The sequence below is a fragment of the Anastrepha obliqua genome, chromosome 4 (assembly GCF_027943255.1).
Source record: "Anastrepha obliqua isolate idAnaObli1 chromosome 4, idAnaObli1_1.0, whole genome shotgun sequence".
In the NCBI taxonomy this organism is placed as follows: domain Eukaryota; kingdom Metazoa; phylum Arthropoda; class Insecta; order Diptera; family Tephritidae; genus Anastrepha; species Anastrepha obliqua.
Window position 1 is genome coordinate 97,177,546 of NC_072895.1, and position 16,769 is coordinate 97,194,314.

Below are 16,769 nucleotides of genomic sequence, written 5' to 3' on the forward strand. Positions count from 1 at the left end.
TGCACTTAGTAGGTATGCACGCATTTGTGACGAGCATTTGTGTATAAAGTGGTTTGTTTCTTTAATTTATTGGTACGCTTGGTGGCTGGTAAAATTCCAGAAGCCCGATTCAATTGATCAGTGGTGTGTGCACGTATGGAAATTTACCGAGCATAACTTTTTTTTTATTTAATTTTTACTATTCCATATTCTGTGTGCAAGCTGATACAGCCTGGTAAATTGCGAAAAAATAGGCACTAACAAATAAATCATACAGTAGGTTAGTATTGTCATGTCTAAGCACAATGAGCAGTTGCACGATCGAGTAGGTAAGTAACGTGAATTGGCTACCAAGAGCGAGCGATTTGTCCCCGCTAAACTTTTTTTTGTGGGTTTATCTGAAGTCATAGATCTAAGGCAATAAGCCCCGATGGACCGGTACCCTATTCAAAGTCAAAAAAATGCAGACCATTGCTCAAATTAAGGGGTTACATGGATTTCGTCGGGTAAAAAAGGCATATTTTCAATATTTTTTTTCTATGTAAAAAATTATTTATTTAATTCAAACTTTTTTTTGAAATTTCTGAAATTTTCAAAAAAAAAAAAAATTAAAACTCCTCCATTGTGACGTCTTTCCGGTGACCCCTCGAAAAAAAGGTGGATCCGCGTTGTCAGCATAACTCCTGATAGGATCATCTAAAATGAAAAAACAAAAATAAGTGTTTTAGTTAAGACCATAAACTCGTGCTTGAACGAAGGAAAAAAAAGTAAAAATTGGAATTTTGGCAGACATTTTTCCAAAAAAAAAGAAAATTTCGGTCAAATTTGCTTGACATTTTTTTTTAAATACTTGTAATTGAAAAAAAAAATCCTTCGTCCAAGCAGGAGTAAATTGTATCTCGAGCAACTGTGTAAAATTTCATCAAGATCGGTTGAGTAGTTTTCGAGAACATTTGACAACCGACTTTGAAAACACGGTTCCGAGAAAAACGCGTTTAAAGTTTTGAGTAACAACTATTATTCGGATCGTCTTGAAAATTTAGGATAATATACTTGAGATGTTGTAGAAATTAATAAGCCAAAAAAATCGATTTTTTGAACCCACGAAACCCATTTAACTCCTTAAGGTAAATCACTGCAAGAGAGGTAATGAAATTTGAGCTTTCCTTTCCGTACCACTACGCGAAGCCGCACCACTCATTTTAACCATGTCACATTCCATACCAAATGACATACCTTTGATTATTACTTCACATGCAATTATTTTATTCTAGTTCAATGCCTAACCAGCCTATTGGGAAACCCTATAATAAGGTTTTTATGAAATTTAGACACAAATTTTTATCTAACGCGTGTTTTGTGTCATTATCCTGCTGATTTGAATCTTTTCCTGCTACAAAAATTATTTATGTCATCTGCACCGTGACGCCTTAAAGAATATGCGATTTAAGGCTACCGAATTCTCTTCGTTCGGTATTTCTCGAAAGGAAATATGTATGCAATGTACGCAACAATAACTGTTGAACAAAAATACGAGATAGGGCTTTTAGCGGGTATTGAAATCTATACTTAACCGCTATGTCTACAGCAGAGCATTTAATAAAGGGATCCATTAACACAAATAGGGGAATGCCTGTGCACTTTTATTCACGCACTCCTCCATAAACTAAATTTTTCGCTGTTAAGGGGACAGATACCTGTAAAATTTCGAAAAAAGAGGTTGTCTTTAAAGTCGGTTTACTGACGATAGTTTAACGTGATAACGTCATAAGAAAATACTGATTGAATGGTTGCATTTTTCAAAAGAAAATTTTAATTTTATTTGTTTGATAGATATTTTGTATGGATATAGAGAATGAGTTAACATTAACATAACATAATATACTTTAACATAACATAACATAACATAACATAACATAACATAACATAACATAACATAACATAACAAAACATAACATAACATAACATAACATAACATAACATAACATAACATAACATAACATAACATAACATAACATAACATAACATAACATAACATAACATAACATAAAATAACATAACATAACATAACATAACATAACATAACATAACATAACATAACATAACATAACATAACATAACATAACATAACATAACATAACATAACATAACATAACATAACATAACATAACATAACATAACATAACATAACATAACATAACATAACATAACATAACATAACATAACATAACATAACATAACATAACATAACATAACATAACATAACATAACATAACATAACATAACATAACATAACATAACATAACATAACATAACATAACATAACATAACATAACATAACAAAACATAACATAACATAACATAACATAACGTATCATAACATAACATGCTGTTCAAGCAAGGTAATGACGCATGAGCAAGATAAGGACGCATTTTTTGGTGCGTGCAGCCGGCTACATAGAATTATAAGACGTTATCACGTCAAAAAATAATAATAACATTAAAACAACAGGTATTATTAACAAACTTGGTTTTATTTTAAATTCTTCAAGTGAATCAAATTAATAAAAATCAATAAGAAGGCATATGCAAATACAAATACGTGAATTTATATATGTACATATGCGCATATACATACATATGTATATACGCTCACTTAAGTAGGAGAGAGCAAGATGTCGAACGTTGCCGTTCGTTTGCTTTGTTTGCTTTGTCGTTCGCTCCGCGCTTTCGCTTGCAGTTCATTCAAGGTAACGGCAATGAGCAAGGTAACGACACATGAGCAAGGTAACGGCAATGAGCAAGGTAACACTAATGAACAAGGTAACGACACATTTTTTCGTGCGTGCAGCCTGTTAAATCGAATTATAAGACGTTATCACGTCAAAAGAAAATTATTTTTCCATCAAATGTTAATATAATCCCTTAAGAATATGTCAAAAAATTTAGAACGTAAATTAGAGTATTTCTTATATTAAAGATCGTCAACCGTGACGACTCTATTCTTTGCGTTCGAGCGCTGGGAGAGGTATAGATAGGTACGTTGTATTCAAACTTTAGACGCCTTTTTCTCAAAACTATATTTTTCTAATTGGCGTGCACGATAACTCGAAAAGTTATTGACCGATCTCCCTGAAATTTTGCACACATCTTTATTGTGATATTACTTTCTATGTGAATTTACAAGTTTTTGAAAATTTTTCGACAAAATAATTTTTTCGAAGCAAAAATTGTAGGAAAATTCGCCCCAAAATTCATTTTTTTAAGCAATTTATTCCGCGAATTTTTTTCCATTTTTTTAATTCATATAGAAACTATGACATTAATAAACAAAAAAATTTGGTTTTTTGTATTCCGGTCACTGACGCCGATGCTACAATGCCCGCCGATGAAGAAGCCCCGCTGCGACCTTCCTGGAAGAATTGAGTGCACATCCGCCATTTTAAATGATTAAAATAAAAAAATAAAAATGTTTATATTATTTTAATGTATAAATAAACTGTATGCCAATTTTGAAAAAAATATATTGACTTCTTCATTTTTTTTTTTTTTTGTATGTATACTTTTATTTGCAATCTATCTTGACGACAATAAGCAAATGTTATAATTTTTGTGATCTTAACCTAGGTACTTAACAGAAATGGTTTAGTCTACACTGAGACTAACCATTATACTTCTTCATTTTAAATAATTTTAATGAAAATCAGGGAAAATATGGGCGTTTACAGGTATCTGTCCCCATAAAATAGCGCTATGATTCACGCGTAATTGCAAAATCGTCAGCCTTTCTAAATATGCAAAAAGCATGAAAATCATAAAACTCGATTCCAAAATATTTTAGACCACATGAAAGAAATTCACTGAGATTTCGGCAATAATTCTCATTGATATGCTCGATTAATGAGATGTTCAAGATAAAAATATCTTTTGTTAATATCCAAATGAAAGTTAATATATCCAAAACCTAGGCGATTCAAAAACTAAACAATTCCCTAAACTCACTTTTAGTCCAGTTGAGTTTTCAGAAATCTGCAGAAATATTCAGCAAATTATTTTTCAAATTAATTCTGCTTCTTCTTGGTTGCCGCGATAACCGCATAAGCGGGGCCGTGTTGAACTCGGCCTTAGCGCCAGCTAAACACACCAAGTGAAGCCAAGTGATTCTCATTTCATCTTCCTCTGCCAGCTGATACCGCATCGAATATTTCAAGAGTCGGAGTCACTGGATCTTCATTCGCTTTTAAATCAGTTATGATATCCTAAATCTAATTGGAGACGTTTTAGAATAGTAACCCGAATAAAGAAGCCTAATGTGAGGAGTTGTTTCAATACGAATTTTCCCTACTGTACGTATATATGTTTGTATGTATACAGCATGAATGAACTAGCAATTATCTCCAAGCATTCATACTATACATCGGGTGTTTTTGTAAGAGCTTGAGAATTTAAAATAATAATACAAAACAGAAATATTGTTGGAATAAATTTTTTTCTTATTATGCGAAAACTCTCTTAGAAAATAGAATATCACTAGAGGATATCCGCTTTTTCACCGACAGTCAAGCGGCCATTCAAGCACTCAGCTCCTCTTATACCCACTCAGATGTGGTTCGATCCTGTCTCTTATCTCTTAACGAGATAAGTATTTCGAATTCTGTCCAAGTTATCTGGATACCGGGTCACAGTGGATTCGAAGGTAACTGCAAAGCTGATGAGCTCGCAAGAGCTGGAGCTGCGCAATCAAATGTTAGTAACTTACCCGCAATCCACATTCCGCTCTCAACATGTAAAATGCTCATTGATCGAGAATTTCACAGCATTGCTGATCGGAGGTGGCGAGTGGAAACTACTTGCGTTACGACCAGACAAATCTGGCCATCCTACAATCTGAAACAGACAAAAACCCTTATAAGTCTTTCGAAACACGAACTAAGGCATATAATATCTCTTATCACCGGCCACTGCCTTTTGGGCACTCACGCACGTCGGCTCGGGGTTCCTCAACACGACCTGTGCAGATACTGCGAGGACGAAGATGAGGAAGTATCGAGCAGACATTTGCTGTGCAGTTGTCCCGGTCTAGCCAGAAGTCGACTCGCTCTTCTAGGCTCTCCAACAATTGACAATCTTTCAGTACTCTTGAACCTGAAAATCGAATCTCTCATCAAATTTTCGAAACGAATTAATATCTTTGACCAAAATCTACAATAAAAATCTCGGTTAGGTGGGGAAATCATATAACATAATGAGCTCTAGGGCAACACAACGGACCCAACTTGCGGTCTATGTGGCACTCCGATGCGGGGTCACCCTTAAACCAACCAACCATGATCGGGTAAACAATTTCAGGGAATTTATTTTTTGAAAATGATATCCGGCTTTTGTGCGTCGCGGCTGCGAGTTATATGGTACATTCGATTAGTCCAATTTTTCACTACTTTGTCCAAAAAATCTGGCCATATGGCTTGAATATTTCAATAAATCGATTGTTAAGGGGACCCGGTGGTCTAGAAATTTCGAAAAGTCGATTTTTTGTTTTTTCAATATCTCAAAAGTATAGTATCTTAAGAATATACTGTGAAATTTTCATGCGGAAATTCGCAATATTATAGCTTATAAAGCCTATTAACCAGGAAGAGAGCGATCCGCGCGCTCAAACTTTAAACTCATTTATCTCGAAACGACTTTTTTCGACCTGGTGTTGTCAAACCAAAAAAAAAAGTTCAACCGAATCGTCTGAAATTTTAATATGTTGTTCACATTATTTCAATTATTTGGAATTTTTTTGATTAAAAAATGTAAAAAAAAACAGATTTTTAGAGTGTTAAATTCAAAACCGCGAAATTTTGTAAAATTTTTTTTTATTATTCTAGTGCGGGACATAGATGCCGTCATTACACCGCGTTACACACATTCTGTCCTATGAACCAAATATAATATACTTTTTCGGAAAGGGGATAAAAAATAAAAATACACGTGTATCGGCGATTTTCATGTACACGTCACAATTTTTTTTTTTTTTTTTTTATTTTATAACTTTAAACGAGCAATTCTTGTATGCATATCTGTATAGCCGCACGATCTCAGGATTAGCTTAACGGATTTGAATGAAATTGGGCACACAGATAGTGTATTACATTTCTAGACTTTTCACCTAGGTGTTGCCACTGACAACGTTTCACAGGGTTGCCACCTGTTCGAAATTAAAAAAAAATATTGCATGAGATATGCCGATGTGGGTATCAAAAGAAAGATATTTCACTCCGCATTACAATAGAGATATAAACCCTCGAATTTTTTTATTAATTTTATTACATTAAAATTAAATATTGTTACATTAAAAATTTTAATGCTTTTAAAGAAACTTAGGCCTTTTATTTTTGCGTTTGTAAGCTTTTGTGCCAGTATCGCGACAAATAGACCAACAGTATTCGCCAAGCATATGCGTAATGTCTTGTCCTATAAAGCGCTTTTCAATAGCCGCAATGTCCTGATGGAACCTTTCGCCACGTTCATCGGTACAAGCTCCTAAATCACCAGGGAAACAATCTAATTGATTGTGAAGGAAATGGATCTTTAGCGACATTAATATGCCCATTTCGCCATATGCCGAAATCATTTGTGCAACAATATATTTTTATAATTGTCAGCTCGTTTGTTGCCAAGGAACTGTCAGATGATCGGAACTTCCGGAACTGTAACAAACACACAAACGGCACAGAGTGTGTTGTATGAAACAATAAATTATAAGTTAATAAGTTGTTTAAAAATTTGGAGTTCCTTCAAGTTATGCCGAAAATTTAGAAGAAATTTTTTGTTTTTAGAAAAAAAAAATTCAAGAAAATCTGAGAACTGATAAAATTTTTTTTTTTTAATTTTACATAATAAAAACATTTCCAAGAGTCTGCCTGCAGAAATTCAGCGCGATTAGCTCACGGAAAAAGGGTTAAAATTGATCCAAAGTTTTTCACGCAGGCGGACTACGAGCTCTATATTTTATACATAAAAAAAAATTCTGACGTGTACATGAAAATCGCCGATACACGTTTATTTTTATTTTTTCTCCCCTTTCCGAAAAAGTATATTTGGTTCATAGGACAGAAAAAGAGTTCCTTTTTGTAACGCAGTGTTATTGTTGTTGAAGTGGTTGAGTACTTCCACTAAAATAATCCTAATTAGTAACCTGCACCGTTTTACTACGACTGTCCGCGTGTGGTGATGTTTGTTTTTTTTTTGTTTTTGTTTGTTCTAAGTCAGATCCATTTTGTGAGGTCCAAGTATAACAGCAAATTCTTTATCTCGATGTCTGAGATCTCATTAATTTGCTGCAAAAAAGGCTTGCCGAAGGAGCGAAATCGTGCCCTAGGGATAAACGCTAAAAAAAAACACTTTTTTCATGAATTTATTGTAGCGAAACGGTTCAAGTCAGTTTATTAAAAGTTGTTGCATATTATAAAGTAACATTTCAAGAATATATGATAAAATTTTCATGTAAAAATATTGCAAAATGAGCGAATGAGAGCACATTTACGTAGACGTCTTTTCAAAAATACATTTTGCAGTAGTCAGTATATCTCAGCGTAGAATCATCTGAAATCAAAAAAATCGAATAATTTAGTTAAAGTATGAGTTAAACTTCCCCCCAACGTTTATTTTGACGATTTATTTTCATTTTCAGCCATTTGGTAGTCGTTTGAAGTAAAAAGTGATTTTTGACGAAAAAATGCCGCCATTTTGTAGGTGTAAAACCACCTTAATATAAAAAAAAAAATGGCGAAAAAAAACGTTGGCGGGAGGTTTTTTATATTTAAAATATGTGTGCAAAATTTCAAAAGGATCGGTTGAGTAGTTTTCAAATGCCAATGACTACGCACTTTAAAAAAAAGGTTTTTCAACGGAAATCGGGAAACATTATTTCCTTTTGATGTACTCCAGCAATGCCCACTTTTACTTCTAAAGGTTGGTATGGATACTGTTATAATGCGTGAATCGGAAGGAGTAGTATTTGAAGTTTGTGATGATGACACATTCTCGTCTTGCTCCTGAATATCAACGAGATCATCTACTACATCACTTTGTATATCATCCTCCAGTAAGGCATTTTCGGTTTCACTTCCATTATTAGATGAAATAGAGTCATCACACAACTGCTCTAATAGACTACTTATTTGTGAGTTATCTAATCTACATGTAGATGACATATTTTCAACAAATCAAAACTAAACAAAAAACGAAACCCAAAAAGTGCTAATAAATTGCTAATAAATTATATTATTATATATAAACAATATGCAATTACAAAACCGAAAAGTAATACAAAAGATAATGGTACATCTTTTCGACGTATGTTATGATCATAACTCAGAAAAAAACAAACTCACCTCGAAAAAACAACCACCACCAAACAACTGCAGCTACTGACTGAGCAAACTGAGCGTGTGAAGTTTCTCCGACAACAAACAAGAGATTGAGAGCGTAAGAGAAAAAATGAGTACGTCATTTCGACGTGCGTTATCTTACTAGGGTTAATAAGTTTTTTTGGTTTTTGTTTTTCAGATAAGCCAAAATGGACAACACCGTCCAAGTCCAATTTTTCGGGTGGGTCAACTTCAGCGCCATTTTCGAAATTATTAAAAAAAATTTTTTTGTATTCATTTTTGTATGTAAAAGAAGTTTAATAAAAAGCCTAAAAAATTTAAATATCGTTTTTTAATTTTTTTTTTATTGCAAAAAAAATTTCTGAAAATACCATAAATTTTCGAGCTCTTCACCACCGATACCCCTTAAGTGGAAACAAAAATTCAATGAGCATGGTTCGATAGCGCTCGCTATTCACCGTAACGCCAGCTCCTTCCTCATTTCGAAAGAACTAAGGAACTACGATTTTTTTTTTTTTCAAAGTAAGTTTCCACAATTTGGAAGCGTTGTTCTGGCGTGAAACGTTTCATGTTGACTTGCCAAACCATAGAGGAATGTCAGCACAGTTTGCCATTCTCAGCTGTCAAATCATAGTTGTCGATATCGTTAGTTCTCATGCAGCTAAAAAAAGGGGTTGTCTGTAAAGTCGGTTTACTGACGATAGTTTAACGTGACAACGTCATAAGAAAATATTGATGGAATGGTTGCAATTTTCAAAACAAAATTTTAATTTTATTTGTTTGATAGATATTTCGTATGGATATAGAGGAGGAGGTAAAAGGAATTGCAATGGAATAGGTCAAGTTACATTTACACAAACGTGAAAAATGACGAAACATTTATCAAATTCATGAAAGATATCTTCAATTTCGATTGTGCATCAGACGTTAATAAGTCAACAACACTAAGAGGCACCATCATCGATTTGCCTTTTTCAAGACATTACATTCGAAACACCCCCTTTCATTTCCTACATTTTCTATCATCGTCCTATTCTCAACAGAGAAATGGTTCATTACCATGCACACAGCAAGAAGGCATATGCAAATACGAGTATGTGAATTTATATACACATGCGCATATACATACATATACATACATATATATGCTCACTCAAGTAGGACAGAGCCAGATGTCGAACGTTGCCGAACGCGGGGGCCGATTGTGCTCTTTGTCGTTCGTTCCGCGCTCTCGCTTGCAGTTCAAGCACATTAGCTTACATTTGCTTGCGTACGGAATAGATTCGTATATTTGATATGTCCATATGACTTGTATGCATCTTTACATATAGATTTGTTCTTTTGAAAATTGCGCGAAATTGTATATGTATATGCATGTCTATATACATATATTAGTATACAACATATCTTATAAGGTATATGGTAAATATTACCATACATTTTTTCCTTCATATATAATAAAAAAATTAATAATAATAACATTAAAACAACAGGTATTATTAACAAACTTGGTTTTATTTTAAATTCTTCAAGTAAATCAAATTAATAATAATCAATAAGAAGGCATATGCAAATACAAATACGTGAATTTATATATGTACATATGCGCATATACATACAAATATACGCTCACTTAAGTAGGAGAGAGCAAGATGTCGAACGTTGCCGTTCGTTTGCTTTGTCGTTCGTTCCGCGCTTTCGCTTGCAGTTCATTCAAGGTAACGACAATGAGCAAGGTAACGGCAAATAAGCAAGGTAACGACAAATGAGCAAGGTAACGATAAATGAGCAAGGTAACACTAATGGGCAAGGTAACACTAGTGAGCAAGGTAACGACACATTTTTTCGTGCGTGCAGCCGGCTAAATCGAATTATAAGACGTTATCACGTCAAAAAAAAACACCCGCTATATTTTCTATTACGCAGAGCAACTTCTGCGATGTGGAGGTAGGCAACGAAGGGATACTCTGCATGCATTTTGGCATGAAGTTGCTATCACCGCTCCATCAGCTACATATTTATATGTATGTATGCACACATGTAGCTGGTTGTATGTCACACTATTGTATTTATCGCTCAGCATATTGTCTATATCGCCGCTGGATAGTTCTGGATTTTTCTTCCGCTCTCATCAAATTTATGTAAATTTATACAGGCAGTTTGAAGCTTATGGAGTTCCATTAAATGAATGTAAAGATGCGCTCTGATTGTACTTGACTGGACTTATGAGAATATGCACACACACACACACACACGTCAACCTTCATACCTAATAACATTCATTTGTGGTTAGTCATGCAATTCTGCAAAAAATCAAATAAATATTGCCCAGATTGAATTTTTGCATCGCGGGCTGAAATATACTGTCTAGAATGACCTTCATTTATTTTCTTGCTTCCTGGTATTAACCTTCAAACGAACTTGACGTAGTTTTCTACATTTTTTAGGTTTTGTTTTTTGTTGCTTTTTCAATAGTTTACTAACGACTAACAATATTTATTTTGAAATATTGGGAAATCCTTGAGTTGGATTTAGTTAATTTTTTTTATTTCTAGATTTAGATTCCTACGTTTGCCGCCAAAATGTCTATATCTCAGCGAAGAATAATCGATTTCAATAAAATAAATAAGGATTTTAAAGGTAAAGAAATGTACTTTAAAGTAAAATCAAGTTGTGGATTTTTGAACGAAATAAATAAACGATTATAAAAGAAATGGTGGAGATGATAAATGACTAAATGCTTTAAAACGGCAGTTACAAACCTCTTTATGTATTTACCCCTTTCTTCCCCTGATGTTGTTGTTGTAGCAGCGTAAACATTCACCATACATATATGGGGAATGATGCTGGAGTGACAGTCCTTGGCCGGACTGTCGTGGAAACGGGAAGAATCCCCTCCTCCTCTTTGCTTCTTCTGCAGCATATTACCTCTCTGTTATTGTTAGGTTAGGTTAGGTTAGGTTAGCCTGGTTGGCAATAAGCCATGCATAGACCTTTTGGTCCCTAGCGATACCAGATGGAGACCGACCTCTATGAATACCTGAAGTAGACATCATGTAGGATGTCAGCGCTTTTAGCGAATCTAAGTAGGGCTGGGAGCTCCGCTTTAGAGACGTCTTCCAGACCCTCAAACAGTGGGGCTCCCAGGCATTTTAGTCGCGTTTTTAATAATGCCGGACAAACGCACAGAAGGTGTTGTAAAGTTTCCTCAATATCCTCTCTGCATTTTCTGCATTTGTCCGTGTTTGCAATTCCTATCTTGTACGCATGCGCAGCCGCTAGATTACGACCTCTAAGCATATCTATGATAGTTCTGCATTCCTTTCGCGAGAGCGTAAGTACGAATGGAGTCAGTTTTTTGTCGTTAGTTCTACACATGACTTTTGCTGTTTTGCATGTGGTCAAGTTAGTCCACCTAGCTTCCACTTGCCTTTTCATGTGGTCGTCCATTTCGTTGTATATTGTGTTTAGCGGTTTTGGTATGTCGTTCTCTTGATCAAATGGTAGCCTCACAGCACTTTTTGCTATCTCATCTACTATTTCGTTCCCCATAATGGATACATAGCCTATTGTTTCCGGCTAGCCTTTCTATGGCCTCCCTGCTCCGTCGAACATTTTTGGACTTAATACAATATGAGCTTATTGCTCTTATTGCTGCTTGACTATCCACGTATATATTAATTGTTGAGTTCTTTCTTGTTCTAGAGTAGGTTAGCTCCGCGGCCTTCCCCACAGCAAAAACTTCCGCTTGGAAAATACTGCTGTGGTCTGGCAGCTTGATAGGCTGCCTTATTCCTAGTTTTGAGCAGTAAATACCTGCTCCCACTCCGTCTGGAGTTTTCGAGCCGTCTGTATAGATGTGAAAAGTTCTATGGCCAGGCTTCATGCCTTTGTGCCATCCCTCCTCTTCAATTGTAGTGCGAAACCTTCTCTCCCAATTAAAGTACGGAGTCATGTAGTCCGTGCCACCTGAGCTCCACTTTCCTATTGAGCTGTGACCGAAGGTTCTGCAGGTGAATACCCCCGCAGCCATTAGCCTCCTCGCGGATTTCCCTGCCAGGTTTTCCGCCATGAGGTCAATAGGTGGCATGCTGAGTATCTTTTCCAGCGCCGCCGTTGGAGTGGTCTTCATCGCTCCTGTTATGCACAGAGCAGCGAGGCGTTGAATCCTTTCTAGCGGCATTAAGTATGTCCGTTTTTTTGTCGCAGTCCACCATACTAAGGTTCCATACAGCAATATCGGTCTGACTACTGCTGTGTAGCACCAATGCATCAGAGAGGGTGATAGACCCCAAGTAACGCCCAGCATTCTTTTACATGCGTACAATGCATTACTGGCCTTCTTCACCCTCTCCTCAACGTTGTGCTTCCACAGCAATTTGCTGTCCAGTATTACTCCGAGGTACCTCGCATAGTCTTTGAGAAGTAGTTCGTTATTGCCCAGCTTCGGTAGGTTCCACGCCGGAACTTTGTACTTCCTGGTAAAAAGTACCATGTCCGTTTTTCCGGCGTTTATCCCTAGCCCTGCGCGAGATGTCCATTGGTGTATCGTTTTGAGAGTGTTGTTCATCACATTACTGATGGTGTCCAGGTACTTTCCCGTAACTACTATAGCTATGTCATCGGCATAAGCCACTAGTTTAGGTGCCCCTCCGTCAAGTTTCTTAAGAATTCTGTTATTGTTAACTTTAAGTTAAATTTTTGTAAGTTAATTTAAGAAAATTTTTATAATTCAAATCTTATATCTTACCGTACTTTCTGAAATAAATAAATACATAAATTTTATATAATATGTACATACATAGGTTGTCGAATTATCCAGAAAAAAAACTATTATCTTCACACTTACATATATGGCCTTCTACGCCTGTAAATCTATGTTCGGCAAAAATGGGGTCTCAAGCCACGTGTCGTACTTTGAATGTACAACTTAGTAGTTCTGCCAATTTGGTGGGGAGCTCTTCAAAAGGGCTAGAACACCACTAAACTAGAGAGAGTGCAGAGAACTGCATGTGTGGGCATCACTGATGCTTGTAGAACATGTCCCAATGCTGCGCACAACGTTATTCTGCACTTACTTCCTGTGGATCTGCAGGTTAAGTCCATTGCTCCTCAGAGTGCTATTAGACTGAAGGAGTTTGGCCTTTGGAGACAACTCCCTGTAGGGCATAGCAGCATCTTGAAGCAGATCTCCCCTTCCTTCTCTGATATTCGCACCGACCTCTCCATCCGCAAACTGTGCTTTGAGGGTTGTGCTAGGGCTATCTTTCCGAGCAGACCAGATTAGAAAGAGGGGGGAGTCAGTACGGATATATGTAGATTCCTCTGTTTTCACTGACGGATTCAAAATGGAGTCTGGAGTGGGAGCGGGGGTTTACTCTAAATCAGCTAGCATTTCGGTCTCCTTTAAACTGCCGGAAACAAACAGCGTTTTTCAAGCAGAGGACTTCGCGATCCTGCAGGCATGCAGAATGCTTCGGGATCGCTGTTGGGAGGGAGACATTAATATTTGTTCCGATAGTCAAGCTGCGATCAAGGCCCTGTCGTCGCCGTATTGCAGCTCTCTTCTGGTGAACTCCTGTAACGAGGAACTCAAACGTCTCGAACGTGCAGGAAACCTTTCCCTTATCTGGGTTCCTGGGGACAGGAATATAGAGGAAAATAAAATTGCCGATGAGCTTGCCAGAAAGGGGTCGGCAGAACCAGTTTCAGCTGTCCCCTTCTCAGACATCGGTGTCCCCTTGGTCGTCGTTAAACGAAAACTACACAATTTCTTTATAGAAAAAGCGCAAGACAGATGGAGGTCTGTCTCATCGTGTGCTATTTCGAAAACACTATGATCTCAATACGATAGAAACAGAACGCTTAGGGTGATTGGAATCCCCTGCCATTCAATTTCCAAACTCATTGCGGGGTTCACTGGTCACTGGGTGATCGGTACTTATGCGGAGAATTCCGTACAATCCCTATTGCAAAAGCAGTGGAGATCCTGCAGAGAAAGATACTGTGGAACACTTTCTCTGCAAATGTCCGGCTCTGGCGGCTAGGCGCTTGAGATTCCTTAGCGTGCCCTTTGGGGATGACTTGAAGAAATTCTCCAGCCTAGATCCCTTTGCTCTCCTCCACTACATCAACAGCACTGGATGGTTGTAGACGGTTTTTTCACAGGTGGTGGTCCACATTATGGTATCAAAGCGGCACGTAAGTGCTACTTGAAGTGTACCTGAGGTACTCTTGCCATCTTACCTACCCTACCCTCACACTTTTTCTTAAAATATCGGATAAACTTTGCGTGCTGGAGTAATTGAGTGTAGATTCCGTGTTCGGCATATACCTATGTTTGCCTTGCAAATCAGAAAATCTGGGTTTATGCTTTTGTGGTTAAGTGTTGAAAATTGAACGGTATTTTGGAAAGCAACTACATAGGTAGCGTCGGACCAGAAAAAAACCAAGGGGAATGAAAGGTTTTAAATTCACCATCACCGTCAACAAATTCTTCTCCTCATACGCACTGGGCGAAAAGTTGAAGAAGTCGCAGAGGACTAAGAATAGTCGAATTTCATACCCTTCATACTTTGTTTAATGCTTCCTTTCATTTTACTTTTGTATATTGAGACGACATCGAGAGCATCGTTGACTTCTACACGCCTTTAGCTAGTAAATGAGTCGAACAAATTGTTTTTGTGGGTGTATAATAGATTCCACTTTCTTCTGACTTTGCACAACTTTTTCTATCATTAATTTGAAGTAAATCGAATGATAGTCGCATGCCGCCTCGTTCGGCTACGCGGCTGCCTGTTTCCAATGTCATTACATACTTAGAATAGCTGATAACACTGTGCTGGGGAAGATACCTATGGGCGAGGCGACTAGCAAAACTTCGTTCAATTAAGCATAAGAAAAAAAGCAAAGACTAATTTAATTTTAAAACTTTTTTCGGTAGATACATTTCCAAAAATATTCTTCAAAAGCAGAATGCTTATTCCGGGGATATGATACGGAAAGAATTTCTTCAATTCACTCGTGCCAATGAAGTTTTTTCATTAATATAGACTAAGCCATTATCGTAATGTCGCACGATTCATCTTCTTTTCTGATCCCCCAACAAATTGTTGAAAACTGTTAGTAGGAAGATTACAATATACCAATTAGCAGATACCTGCTGACAAGTTTCCAGAGAAATCAAATTGTTTATCTGCTAAAGTAAATTTGCTTTATCACTTTTGGCTCTGGGCTGCATATCACGTCAATTGATCCTCAAACATTTGTGATAAAGCTAAACAAGCCGAGTTCTTTAGTATTAATTTTTTGGGTCAATCTTGAAACTTTGTCAGTTTTGCATTGCACCAAGACCAGCCTTATGTAATTAGTACAAGATTATGTTCAATCGTCACACGACTCTTTCCGCATTTAAAAATATTCTATCCAGAATCTTTAAAACACTTGTAAGAAGAACACAAGAATCGTGAATTCTACCCATATAAATTTGGCACTCATTAAACATTTCCACAGACTTGAGGTTATGACGGCTGTTATGACGGTGGAATTTCAGCCAACTCTTTTTTATTAGCTTTGGGTTATTTTGTCCTTATGTTTATTGTTTACATAGAAACTTTTTTAACTAACATTAAATATCATAACAGTATACCACCGCCGTAGCCGAATGGTTAGTGCGTGACTACCATTAGAAAGTGCGTAACTTCGAATCTCATGTTCGAATGCATGAAACATCAAATAGTAGAAAAAGTTTTTGACGTGATAACGTCTTATAATTCGATTTAGCCGGCTGCACGCACGAAAAAATGTGTCGTTACCTTGCTCATTAGTGTTACCTTGCTCATTTGTCGTTACCTTGTTCATTTGTCGTTACCTTGCTCATTAGTGTTACCTTGCTCATTGTCGTTACCTTGCTCATTGTCGTTACCTTGCTCATTGTCGTTACCTTGAATGAACTGCAAGCGAAAGCGCGAAACGAACGGCAAAGCAAACAAAGCAAACGAACGGCAACGTTCGGCATCTTGCTCTCTCCTACTTAAGCGAGCGTATATATGTATGTATATGCGCATATGTACATATATAAATTCACGTATTTGTATTTGCATATGCCTTCTTATTGATTATTATTAATTTGATTTACTTGAAGAATTTAAAATAAAACCAAGTTTGTTAATAATACCTGTTGTTTTAATGTTATTATTGTATTATTAATTTTTTTATTATACATGAAGGAAAAAATGTATGGTAATAATTACCATATACCTTATAAGATATGTTGTATACTAATATATGTATATAAACATGCATATACATATACAATTTCGCGCAATTTTCAAAAAGAACAAATCTATATGTAAAGATGCATACAAGTCATATGGACATATCAAATATACAAATCTATTCCGTACGCAAGCA